The 13,953-nt window shown below is 38.2% G+C and overlaps 1 protein-coding gene across 5 annotated transcripts in view; it reads left to right on the forward strand.

The window, feature by feature from the left end:
• LOC123516005 (ATP-binding cassette sub-family C member 4-like) overlaps window positions 1-13,953 on the forward strand; it is a 222,798-nt gene that overhangs the window by 181,512 nt on the left and 27,333 nt on the right. The window lies entirely within an intron of this gene.

Below are 13,953 nucleotides of genomic sequence, written 5' to 3' on the forward strand. Positions count from 1 at the left end.
CTTTAGAATTGTGTAGTACATTGATATTCTCTTAATTTGATGAGCAGGGTACCAGGAGTGTGTTGAATTATCAGGAAAACACCACCATGTCAGGATGGAGAGAGGACACTATGAGCCCAGCTCGAACCCTGTACAATACAACAAGGTACTCCATATAAATCTAGACAATTTTCGGTTTCACACATCCAATGATTTTCTTATGTTACAGTACTTATGTTTCTCTGATGAGACATGTAGTGAATTGATTGATGTTCTGCATCATTTTCCTCACTAATGGATGGTTTTGAATTGAAATTGACTCTTTTCAACTTATGCCTACCTCTCATCTCCAACGATATTTGGGGACCTGTGGGAAATTGAGGTTTTTTGGGGAAAGCATTGTTTGAGTAACATACATTGCAGAAGAGGTTGGAAATCAACAAAATCACACAAAAAATCTTTGAAAACACGTAAATTACATCTTTGACGGTGGCAGTGGCGGTGACAGCAATGGCTGCTGCCATGAGAATTTTGTTATTGGTGAGCAGCTTTGCCAATTATTTCTCACATTGATTTTGCTTTTTTACCCACATATTTTTGTGTACGAGTATAATTAGGTTAAGGTTAGGTTAGATTACAAGTGACATGTCAGTGACACTGAAAATTGACCATAACTTCTTACGCAGACAACATTTCATGCATCCACACATCCAAATGTAGACATAGCCTCTAACCTCTTACAAACATTCCTTAACAAAGTTCAAGCTCTGTGCACCACAAATAGACTTAAGATAGCTCCTAATTAATCAACAAGCGCTCTTCCCATGGTAATCACCAATACCAAATACAGTGGTACCTAAAGATACAAGTTTAACCTCTTCACTTTAGGCAACAGAAAACAGCTTCTGGTGTTGTATCCAGACTGGATGAGGGTGGGGAGTTACCTGACTCAGGGATGGTTCTCTCTCTCTCTCTCTCTCTCTCTCTCTCTCTCTCTCTCTCTCTCTCTCTCTCTCTCTCTCTCTCTCTCTCTCTCTCTCTCTCTCTCTCTCTCTCTCTCTCTCTCTCTCTCTATTTTGGAAATAATGATGATAGTAAGTGATTCTTCATAATAGGTATGTACATTAAGAAATAAATTCATGCAAATTTTATAGAAAAAAAATTATAGTTTGCCTTCTTGTGTTCATTTTCTGAAGATGATAGATGAGAGAAAATTTATCAATTTTCAATTTCAGTTAATCGATTGATACCATAAAAAAATGAGAAAATAAAATAGAACTATTTCCAGCAGGGCACAGTGGTACTTATCCTGGTATTAGCAAATCATACACCTTTGTAATAATGATGAAATTCAAGTAAGTCATCATATCATATACAACCTAGATTTTGAAAGATCTCGTACAGTATCCAGGAAAGAAACACACCATCTTAGTAGAAAGCAGCCAAGATGCAATATGTGCATCAGATATGTCATGAGTGCTCCGATGATGCAAAATACATGTCATCGTATTGAAGGGGTTAATTCATTCTATGATGGAGCTAATTTTTCAAATTATTTGTAACTCAAACAAATTTTCTCCATTAAAATTAATTGAAATGTCATTAATCAATTCCAGCCTCCCCCCAAAAACACCCAAACTTTTTTTTTACATGTTTTTAGGTAAGGAAAAGGTATTGCTAAATAAATAATTATTGTATAAAAACATTATTAAACAAAAGAAAATAGAATTTCATAAACTGGTTTTATAAAATATATTTATTTCGGAGATCAAAGGTACATTCCACGGGACATTACCCCCTGCATCTTACCCCCACCCTTCACTTGGGACTGTTGATGAGCTGGAGTGTACAAATATAGCCACCCACAGGAGACTGGCCCTTCTATTAATCGCAGAAGAGCTCATTGACCCTGTAAACATTATTCATAGATTAAATAAAGTCTTAAGTAGGCAAGAAAGGGAGAGAGAGAGAGAGAGAGAGAGAGAGAGAGAGACTGCAGAGGTTTGTTTACAACATTGTTCCAGAGTGGGGTGATTAAGCAGGGGTTGAGGAGGTAGGTAGAGATTAAAGAAATTTGTTTAGCTTTCCAGTTATTTTTATTTGCTTAGAACTCTTGACTTTGTTACACTCTTAATGTTACACTTTATTGCTGAATTTGATTGGTACATTTCTTTTTACTTTACTTTTTTTTTACTTAATTTTCTTAATTTCTTCTTTCTGAAGGGCATTTCACAAAATAGCTGTCCAAGGAGGTTCGTTCCATCCTCCTTTTCAGAATGTTTTGCATCCAGGTTAAGCATATGTCATTACATAGTGCTACTTGCTGAGAACTAATGGCCAAACAAAAATTTTGCCATCTAAATGCACAAATAGCACAACACAAGAAATGCTTCCACAGTGAAAAAAACAAATATGAAATGAATGGGTCAGATGCTGGGTGTTGCTGCACCAAATAGTGGTGGTGTACTTGGAGCTAGCTCATTACTCAGGTTTTGGCTCACAAGTCAAAGCAAAAATCTGACTGACTGATTGACAATCTCATAATTAAGTTAAGCTGCTCATAACTCAAGGTTCTACTGTACATCCACTCACAATAAGCAACAGTGTGGTTCCTCACACACACACACACACACACACACACACACACACACACACACACACACACACACACACACACACACACACACACTATGGGAAAGGCAGAAGTGCTAAAGATCAGAGCAGAAACTAATGAAGGAAAAAAGAGGCACTACATAGTGGTGTACGTACCACCTAAGACAAATGCATGGTCAGTACAGGAATATGAAGAAATGATAAGTGATACAGGAACATGTCTGGAAGAAATGTTGGGTGGCTGTGAACGAACTATAATGATGGGAGATTTTAATTGTAAAGAGGTGTGTTGGGAGGACTGGTCAATGGAAGGATCAGAGACAACATGGGAAATACACTATTGACACTGGCAATGGAAAATGTGTTAACTCAGTGGGTCAAAGAAGATACTAGGTTTGGAGGAGAGGGAGCATCGTCAAGACTGGACTTGGTCTTTAGTACAGAGCCAATGGTCATTGAGGAGATGAGGGTGGAGTGCCCTTTAGCAAAGAGTGATCATGCAGTTTTGGAGTTCAAGGTGATAGATGAAGAGAAATCTAGAAGAAATGAAGAATATAAAGTGGGAAGATGGAATTATGCCAAGACAGATTTTGGAAACCTAAAGAAATTCTTTCAAGAGACAAATTGGATGAAATTCAAGAGTGCTAAGGAGCAAATGAAAAGTGGAAGGAATTTATAAAAATATACAAAGAAGGTGAGAAAAATTTGTACCAATAAGACAACATAGAGAAGTTGGAAAGCAGGACTGGTTTAACGATAGATGTGAAAAGGCTAGAACAAGAAAAGAGGATGCATGGAAGAGGTGGAGAAGGAAAAGACGGATTAAGCAGTGGGAAAGTTACAAAAGAGCAAGAAATGAATATGTGTTGATTAGAAGAGAAGAAAGAAAGAAACAAGAAAAGGATATAATTGATAAATGTAAAGACCAACCAAGGCTTTTTACAGACATGTGAACAACAACATCAAAAATAGAGAAAGTATTGAAAGTTTAGAAGTAAATGGAGTATGCAGTGAAGATCCCAGGAAATGGCAGAGGCTATGAATGGATGCTTTCGGAAGGTATTCACAAAGGAGACTGCTTTTGACAAACCACTGGTAATGGAACAGAAAGGGATTATGAAGGAGTTTCAAGTAACTGTGGAGGAGATCAAGAATATGATGGGGAGTTTAGAAGTGAGAAAAGCTGTGGGACCTGATGGGGTATCAGGATGGATTTTAAGAGAATGCAGGAGCAACTGGCAGAAAAAGTTTGTGAAGTAATTGATGCCTCATTAAGGGAAGGTGTAGTGCCCCAAGACTGGAAAAGAGCTAACATTGTCCCAATCTATAAATCAGGTAACAAGAGAGACCCATTGAACTATAGACCAGTGTCACTTACAAGTGTGGTAGCTAAGATGTGTGAGAGGGTGGTGAAGAATAGATGGACAGACTTCTTGGAGAAAAATGACATACTTTGTGAGTGTCAATTTGGTTTTAGAAAAGGGCGTTCATGCACGACAAACCTGATATGTTACTATTCGAGGGTGATAGATGTAATACAGGAAAGAGATGGTTGGGCTGATGGAATATATCTGGATTTAAAAAAGGCCTTTGATAAGGTACCACACCGGAGACTGATCTGGAAACTTGAAATGGTAGGAGGAGTGCATGGCAGTTTACTAAAATGGATGGAAGACTTTTGGTAGGAAGAGAAATGAGAACAATAATTAAGGACAGACCATCAGAATGGGGCTTGGTGGAGAGTGGAGTTCCACAGGGATCAGTGTTGGCACCAGTAATGTTTGCGGTCTACATAAATGACATGGTGGATGGGGTGTCCAGTTATGTGAGCCTATTTGCAGACGATGCAAAATTGTTAAGAAAAGTGAGATGTGACAAAGATTGCGAACTACTCCAGGAAGACTTGGACAGAATATGGAAATGGAGCTGTACATGGCAAATGGAGTTCAACACGACAAAATGCAAGAAAATAGAGTTTGGCAAGAGTGAAAGAAGAATCAGGAGTATGTACAAGATAGGAAATGAAGACATAAAACCAGTCATGAAGAAAAAGACCTTGGGGTGACAATTACCAATGACCTATCGCCAGAGAGACATATAAACAAAATAATTGGAGAAGTATTGAACTTATTGAGGAACATAAGAGTGGCGTTCGTATATTTAGATGAAGAAATGATGAAGAAAATAATTACTGCAATGATAAGACCGAGGCTTGAATATGCAACAATACAGTGGGCTCGAACTTAAAGAAACACATAAGGAAACTAGAGAAAGTACAGAGGGCTGCAACAAAATGGTGCCTGACTTAAGAGATTTGACTTATGAAGACAGACTGAAAAGAATGCAACTTCCGACCCTGGAAAACAGAAGAAAGGGAGACCTGATAGCAATATACAGAGTGATGATTGGCATGGAAAAATGGATAGGGAAGATCTGTGTATGTGGAATGAAAGAATGTCGAGAGGGCATGGGAAAAAACTAAAATGGCCACTTATAGGAGAGATGTGAAAAATATAGCTTCCCTCATAGAAGGGTGGAAGCATGGAATAGTTTAGACGTGGAAGTGGTCAACGCAAGGAATATTCATGATTTTAAGAAAAAGCTGGACATTAATAGATATGGAGACGGGACAACACGAGCATAGCTCTTTTCCCGTATGTTACAATTAGGTAAATACAATTAGGTAAATACACACACACACACACACACACACACAGAGACACGGTTGAGGGCGGACGCACTGGCGCAGTTCCGACGATCAGCTGATCTTCACTACACCTGTTGTATAGTATTTACAGTGGCCTGGGCAGGTAGTGTGGACTTTTTTTTTTTTTTTCTCTCTCCATGAAATCAATTATTAAGGAATAATGAGTGAAAAAGATATTCCATCCAAATGCAGACATGAGAATAGAGAAGGGCTGATGATGACTATGTCGGTGAGGGAGAACAGCGTATTCAAGGGTTCGATACGACGACTACTTCACTACTTAAGAGAGTGTCAAATATTGAATGTAAACTAGATAAACTGATAAAGGAGAAGATGGAAATGAAAGAGAATAAAGAACAGGAAATGGAGTTTATAAGACTGAGAGAAAGGATAAGAAAAGTGGAAGAAAATTAAGCTAGGCTAAGAGCGGAAAATGAAGAACTAAAAAAGGAAGTAGCTAACTACAAGAAGCAGATGGAAGAAGGACTCGGTAAAGCCGAGAAAGAAAAGGAGAAGCTGAAAGATCTAGTAAACAAGGAAGAGGAAAGAGTACAGAACGTGATTAAAAAAGAAGTACAAGCATGGAGAGTCCAAGATAAGAAAGATAAGGCCGATTTTCAGGAGGTGATTCAAGAACAACTTAAAGAAAAAGAAGAAAATATGACAAACAAAATTATAGGAGTCCTCAAGACAAAAGAAAATCTAGTTAGAGAAATTGCAGAAAAAAAGAAGAGTGTAGTCGTATTTGGAATAAAAGAAAAAAATATAAAATATAGACCCAAAAGAGAAAAAGAAGAAATGAAATCAGTCAAAGACCTACTGAAGAATCTTAATGACGAAGATAGGCAGAACTTGGGAGAGGAAGTAGAAGAAATAAACAGAATGGGACCATATCAAGAAGGAAAAACGAGACCAATTATAATACTACTAAAATCACAAGCAGCAACAGAAGAAATATTATATAGAACAACAAAACTTAGAGAAACAGAAGGCTGCAAGGATATCTATATAAAGAAAAATAGAAATGAGGAAGAAAGGAAGAGATACAATGAACTGGCAGCAGCAGTAAGGAAAAAGAATAATGAAAGGTCAGAAGAGGAGAAGAAGGCATTTTTTTTGGAGAATTCTAGGAGACAGGATAAGGAAATGGTATATAAACGAGAAGGAAGAGAAAAAAGTGGAACAAGTTTAACTAAAAATGATGAAGGCAAAAGACTAAAAATGATGTATACGAACACAGACGGGATTTTATCAAGTAAATTAGAATTAAGAGATTACATAAGGAAAGAAAATCCAGATATTGTATGCCTGGCTGAAACAAAACTAAATGAGGCAATCATAATAGATTTGGATAATAGGTATAATGTATGGAGAAGAGACAGAGTGGGTAAAGGAGGAGGAGGAGTCATGATAATGTTAAGGAAGGAGATAGTGATCAACCAAGTGGAATGTGGGGAAGGAAAAGCAGAAGTATTGTATATTAAGATGCATATTAATAAAAAAGAGTTAACAATCATTGTAACATATGTGCCACCAAAACAAATTCATGGACCAATCAAGAATATAAAGACATGATAGATGACACAATAAGGAGTCTAACGAGAATCGTTAAAGAAAGGAGAAAAGTGATATTAGTAGGAGATTTCAACTGTAAAGAAGTGGACTGGGAAAATTATGAAAGTGGTATGGGGGAAGAAGCCTGGGGAGAAAGATTCTTGAACCTAATGATAGACAATATGATGGACCAGAGAGTAAAGGAATGCACAAGATTCAGAGGAAACGACAAGCCGGCGAGATTGGACCTAGTTTTTACAAGGGGTATACAAATGAATGACGATATAAGATATATGCAATATTAGAAATAGATATAGAAGAAGGAAAGGAAGATAGAGACGATTCATACAAAAGAGACCGATTAAATTACAGAAAGGCTGATATTGAGAATCTCAAGAACTATTTTAAAAACGTAGACTGGGAGGAGATGGAAAACTCAGAGACAATGCAAGACAAATATAACTTATTTTTGGAAATATACAAAACAGGAGTCAGGGAATATGTCCCAAAATATAGACCAAAAGAAGAAGGAAAGAAAGATTGGTTTAATGCAAGGTGTGCCAAGGCAAAGGAGAAAAGAAATGGAGCATGGAAAAGGTGGAGGAGAAATAGGGAATCCAACAAACAAGGAAAACTTCAAGGCAGCGAGAAATGAATATGTTAAGGTGAGGAAGGAAAAGATATTGTTGAAAAATGTAAGGAGCAACCAAAATTGTTCTATAGATTCATAAATGGAAAAATTAGGCAAAAAGAAACAATAGAAAGGTTAAAAGGAGAGAACGGGATGGTGGAAGACCCAAAATGTATGGCAGAACTATTAAATAAAAAATTTCAGGAGGTCTTTACTAAAGAATCCAAATTTGAGAGGCCACAGGGTAATAGAGAGACAATCTATATGAAAGAGATTAAAGTAACCAAGCTTGAAATAAAAGAGTTATGAAGGAACTGGATGAAGAGAAGGCAATGGGTCCGGATGAAGTCTCAGGCAGAATACTGAAAGAATGTAGGGAAGAACTAACAAGTCCTATATACAACATCATAAAATGCTCAATAGAAAATGGAACAGTGCCAGTAGAATGGAAAAGAGCTGAGGTGGTTCCCATATATAAGAGCGGAAGGAAAGAAGAACCTTTAAATTACAGACCGGTATCACTAACTAGTGTAATATGCAAGATGTGTGAAAGAATAATAAAGAAACAATGGATCGAGTTCCTTGAAGACAACAAATTAATATCAAATAGCCAATTTGGTTTTAGAAAAGGACGGTCTTGTGTAACTAATTTATTGAGTTTCTATTCTAGAATAGTTGATAGAGTACAAGAGAGAGAGGATGGGTTGACTGCATCTATTTGGATTTAAAAAAGGCGTTTGACAAAGTGCCACACGCAAGATTACTGTGGAAGTTAGAGGAGAAGGGTGGCTTAAAAGGAAGCACATTGAGATGGATAGAAAATTATTTGAGGGGGAGAGAAATAAGGACGGTAGTTAAAGATATGAAGTCCAAGTGGAGAGCAGTAGAAAGCGGAGTGCCACAGGGGTCAGTATTGGCACCAATACTTTTCCTCATTTATATTAACGACATGCCAGAAGGAGTGAACAGCTACATAAATCTGTTTGCAGATGATACAAAACTGTGCAGAGTTATAAAGCAAAAGGAGGATTGTGAAATACTGCAAGAAGACCTAAATAAGATCTGGGAATGGAGTAAGAAGTGGAAATGGAATTTAATGTGAACAAAAGCCATGTCATGGAAATGGGAAAGAGTGAAAGACGACCTGTGGGAATCTATAAGATGGGAGATGGAGTAGAACTGGAGAAAGTCAAAAGGAAAAGGACTTAGGAGTGACGATGGAAGAAAACAATCAACCAGTAAGCCATATTGATAGAATTTTAGAGAAACATATAATTTGCTGAGGAATATTGGAGTAGCATTTCACTACATGGACAAAGAAATGATGAAGAAATTGATAAATACTATAATAAGACCCAGATTGGAATATGCAGGAGTAGTGTGGACCCCTCATAAAAGAAACACATAAGGAAATTGGAGGCTACAAAAATGGCTACAAGAATGGTCCCAGAACTTGAAGGGATGACATATGAGGAGAGACTAAAGGCTATGGATCTACCAACCTTGGAACAAAGAAGGGAGAGAGGCGACCTGATACAAGTCTATAAATTGATCAACGGAATGGACTAAGTGGATAATGAGAAACTGATCCTGAGAGAAGAATATGACACCTGAAGCACAAAATCGCATAGTAAAAAGCTGAGAAAGGGAAGATGTCTGAGAGATATTAAAAAATATAGTTTCCCGCAGAGATGTATTGAGACGTGGAACAGTTTAGATGAAGTAGTGTCTGCAACGAGTGTGCACACTTTTAAAGTAAGATTGGATAACTGTAGATATGGAGACAGGGCCACACAAGCATAAAGTCCAGGCCCTGTAAAACTACAACTAGTACTAGGTAAATACACACACACACACACACAGACATGTAAGGAAAATTATAAGCAATCTGGATATTAATAAATCAATTGGGCCTGATGGCATATCTGGAAGGTTGCTAAATGAATGTAAGGATCAATTGTTGAACCCTGTATTTGATATTGTGGAAACCTCCATACGAACAGGATTAATCCCAAAAGAGTGGAAAAGAGCTGACATATTGCCTATATATAAGAATGGTAGTAGAATGGAACCGCTAAATTATAGACCAGTATCGTTGACTAGTATATTGTGTAAGGTATGTGAAGAAGTAATTAAAGCTAAGTGGAGTGAGTATCTAGAAAGTGAAAACATTCTGAGTGAAAGGCAGTTTGGTTACAGAAAAGGAAGATCGTGTATCCAATTTATTATGTTTTTATTCAAGAGTGACTGACATACTACAACATAGAGAGGGATGGGTGGATGCTATCTACCTGGACTTGAGAAAGGCCTTTGATAAAGTACCACACAATAGACTGATGGGGAAACTAAAGAAGATTGGAGGAGTAAATGATAAACTAGCAAAATGGATGGAAAATTACTTAATGGGAAGAGAAATGAGAACAGTGGTGAGAGGAAGGAAGTCCGAGTGGAAGAAGGTAACCAGTGGAGTTCCACAAGGGTCAGTGTTTGGTCCCATCATGTCTTTGATTTATGTTAATTATATGCCAGTAGGAATTGACAGTTACATGAACATGTTTGCGGACGATACTAAAATTATGAGGAGAGTAAAGAATGTGGAAGATTGTAACAAGTTACAGGAAGATCTTGATAAAATATATGAGTGGAGTAAGGAGTGGCAGATGGAATTTAATATGGACAAGACCCATGTTATGAAAATGGGAAGAAGTAGATACAGACCAAACTGGGATTACAGGCTGGATGATGAGAAAATTAAAGAGACCAATGAGGAGAAAGACTTAGGAGTAACCGTGCAAAACACTTTGTCACCGGAGAAACACATTAACAAGATTTTTGGGAAAACATATAACATGCTTCAAAATATTGGCCTTGCATTCCACTACCTAGATGAAGGAATGATGAAGAAGATATTATGTACCTTAATAAGACCCCAGTTAGAATATGCAGCTTGTGTCTGGTCACCGCATATGAAGAAAAATGTGAAGAAGGTAGAAAGGGTACAGAGGCTGGCAACAAGGATGGTACCAGGACTCAGGGAGTTAGACTATGAGGAAAGACTGAGGAAGCTGGGGCTGATCACATTAGAAGAGAGAAGAACAAGAGGAGACATGATAACTATGTATAAATTGGTGAACAAGATTGACATACTGGACAGAGAGTTGATAAAGGTGACCACAAGTAATCATCTCCGAGGACATGGAAAAAAGCTAATAAAAGACATCTGTCTAAATGACGGGAGAAAATACAGTTTCCCGCATCGTAGCATTGATAAGTGGAATAAACTGAGCAGTGATGTCGTTGACCCGGTGTGTGTCAATCAGATGAAAGAGAGATATGACAGGAATGGACAAGGAGACAGGACACAGAGAGCTTAGCTCGGGCCCTGTAATACACAAATAGGTAAATACAAATAGGTAAATACACACACACACACACACACACAAAACATAAGAGAACCTCCTTTATTTTCAAATAATTAAAACCCGACTGGTCCAATTTTCTGAACTTATGCCTCTAATTACACGGCTGCGAATGTTTTAAATACAACTACAACTAGGTAAATACACACACACACACGAGCCATCGTCAAGGATGGACGTGTCTGAGCTGCTCACAGAGAGTGCTATAAAAGGACTGGACCCAGGCCTAGATGTATGTACAGGAGGAGGGGGGCCATAATGTACTCCTGTCTCTCCGGGCCGCCGTGGTACAGTGGATCTGTGCGTGCTTTGGGGTCCGAGGGTCTCAAGCGCAGGGTTGAATCCTGTCTGGTCTGAGTTTAGGTTGGGCTTCCTCACTGGGCAAGGTTTCCTAGCGGGTGGGCTTTGAAATAGGAGGTACCCTTAATAAGTATCCCCTTTAGCCCATAAATTCCCGTGAAAAGCCCACATGGTATAAAAAAAAAAAAAAAAAAATGAAATAAGTGTTAGATTACGTATAGCCAAGGAATAGATAAGGAGAGAGATATGGAACCAAGTAGCGCTGCCAGGTGCATGGAGGAACCAAAACATACGCCTGCCGAAAATCAACGTTATATAGAAACACCTATTGGTTTAAGAAAACTGACTGAAGATACTATGGATAAGGATTTCTCTGGTTTCCGAGATGAACGAGGAAATACAAAGAGACTTGTAAATGTAGAGAGAGAATTAAGATATTTGAAGGAGGCGATGTCCAGTCTCATGGACAAACATGACCGACTGGTATCAGAAAACACAGCCTTGAAATTGAGAATAACTGAATGTGAAAAGGTCAGTGGAATAAACCAGAAATTAAAAGAGATTTTAGAAATAAGGAAACAAAATGATGCTCTAAAAACCACATGCCAAAACTTGCAGGATAAAGTTCAGCAAGGGGTTTCAGACAGGATAGAAGGTGGTCTAGGTGAAAACAAATTGAAAGAGCTAAGAAATTAATGGAAACAAGAACAAGAGGAGGAAAAAGTTAAATTTTCAGAAGTGGTAAAGAGACAAATTCAGGAGAAGACAAAAGTTGCTGTAATCAGAGTTATCAAAGAAAAGGAAAGTATAGTGCAGGATGCAGTGGACAAGTAAAAAAGCTTCGTGATCTACGAGATGAGAGAAAGGAAAAATCCAAATAAATTCACAAGAGAACGTGAAGAAACGGAAATGGCCAAAACGGTTATCAAAAGGGTACAAGACAGCACACAAGAAATTGACCAGGAGGTGAAGGAAGTGGTTAGGCTGGGAAGGTACACTGAAGGGGGTAAGAGACCAATGAAGGTGAAAATGAGATCTCAAGTGGCTGTAGAAGAAATAATGTCTACGAGTAGAAAAGGGAAGATAGCCGATGATGTCGATCACAAGGAAATATGGTTAAAAAAAAGATATGAACTTAGAGGAAAGGGAAAAGGAGAAAGTGCTAAGAAGTGAGGCTAAGGAAAAAAAAATGAGAAGAGGACAGAGATAGAGAAGAAAAATTTTTACTGGAGGGTTCTGGATATGAGACTAAAGAAGTGGTACTTAAGGAAAAAGAGGAGGTCATGGAGGAGGCAATAAATTAAGAGTGACTTATACTAACATAGATGGTTTGTTATCAAGTATATTGGAAGTTCAGGATTATTTGAAAGAGAAAAAGCCAGATGTAATGTGTATCATTGAATCAAAACTGAAGAATGAGATACATGTCAACTTTAAAGAGGAAGGATATAATACTTGGAGGAGGGACAGGAAAGATAAAGGGGGAGGAGGAGTGTTAATAATGGTTCGTGATAACATTTGTGTGGAGGATGTGCAGTATGGAGAGGACAAAGTGGAAGCATTGGGAGTAACAATCAGAACAGAAGATTTGAAGAAGAGAAATATTATAGTTACATATGTTCCACCAAAGACTAATACATGGGGATCAGAAGAGCATAAAGATATGCAAAGAGAGACGATAAAGTATCTAGATAACATGATAAGAAGAGATAGAAGAATACTCTTAGTTGGAGACTTTAACTGTAAAAAAATAAACTGGGGAGAGATGGAAGTAATGGACAATGCTAGGCAGTGGAGTGAGAAAGTGTGACAAATGACTATGGTTAATACAATGGACCAGTGGGTAGAAGAGTCAACAAGATACAGGGGGAAAGAGGAACCAATGTTACTTGACCTAGTCTTCACAAAAAAAAAAAAACAGGAGTCCCCTCCAATCATACAATACCTTAGTCCAATGGGGAAAAGTGATCATGTGACATTAGAGATGCAAATGCAGGAGGAAGATGAGATAAGATACAGATAGGACTATAAAGGAGAGAGATTAAATTATGCAAGAGCTGATTTTGAAAAACTAATGAGTTATTTTGAGGTACAATCAGCTCGAGTGCAGGTTTAGCTGTACTAAATGAGTGCACAATATACTATCTGTGTAGTACTACGCCTCAGGGTATCGCTGAAACATCTCATTAAAAAAAATGAGGCCCCACGCACATAGGAAACACTACCTTCAAAATAGAATCAGCAAAATAGCGCAGTAATCCCTACGTACAATCACAATAGCGCAGTCACCCCCACCAAAAGGAACCAAACCCCCATACCCGACCTCCCTACATCCCGTTTATCTCTGGGAGGTCCCTCTCCTGATAAGAAGACGCCATTCCATGTTTCAGCGCTTGTGGTAGCCAGACCTACACTCGTTTGCGCCTGTTTCGCCGGCTCTTAGAGCCGGCGTTTTCTCTGGGTGTTTCTTTTCAGCTTTTCCTCTTGCTTTTTGGCAAGAATCTTGGATTTTGTGGACGGATTACATTGTGCTGTGCCCTTTTCGTGTGTTTTAGTGCAGAGTGGTGCTTTTATTATGTGTGTTTTTTGTGACTATATGGTGGGGAGCTGGCAGGTTTTCTCGAATGTTTTCGAGTGTGTAAGTGGCCCTTTCTTTCGGTGTAGGGCATAGTGTTTGCTCATGGCCTCTGCTGTTCAGCTCCCTGTGCGTGTGCAGTGTTTTTAAGCCACTTTTATGGCGTTTTGTCATA

The sequence above is a fragment of the Portunus trituberculatus genome, chromosome 40 (assembly GCF_017591435.1).
Source record: "Portunus trituberculatus isolate SZX2019 chromosome 40, ASM1759143v1, whole genome shotgun sequence".
Taxonomy (NCBI): domain Eukaryota; kingdom Metazoa; phylum Arthropoda; class Malacostraca; order Decapoda; family Portunidae; genus Portunus; species Portunus trituberculatus.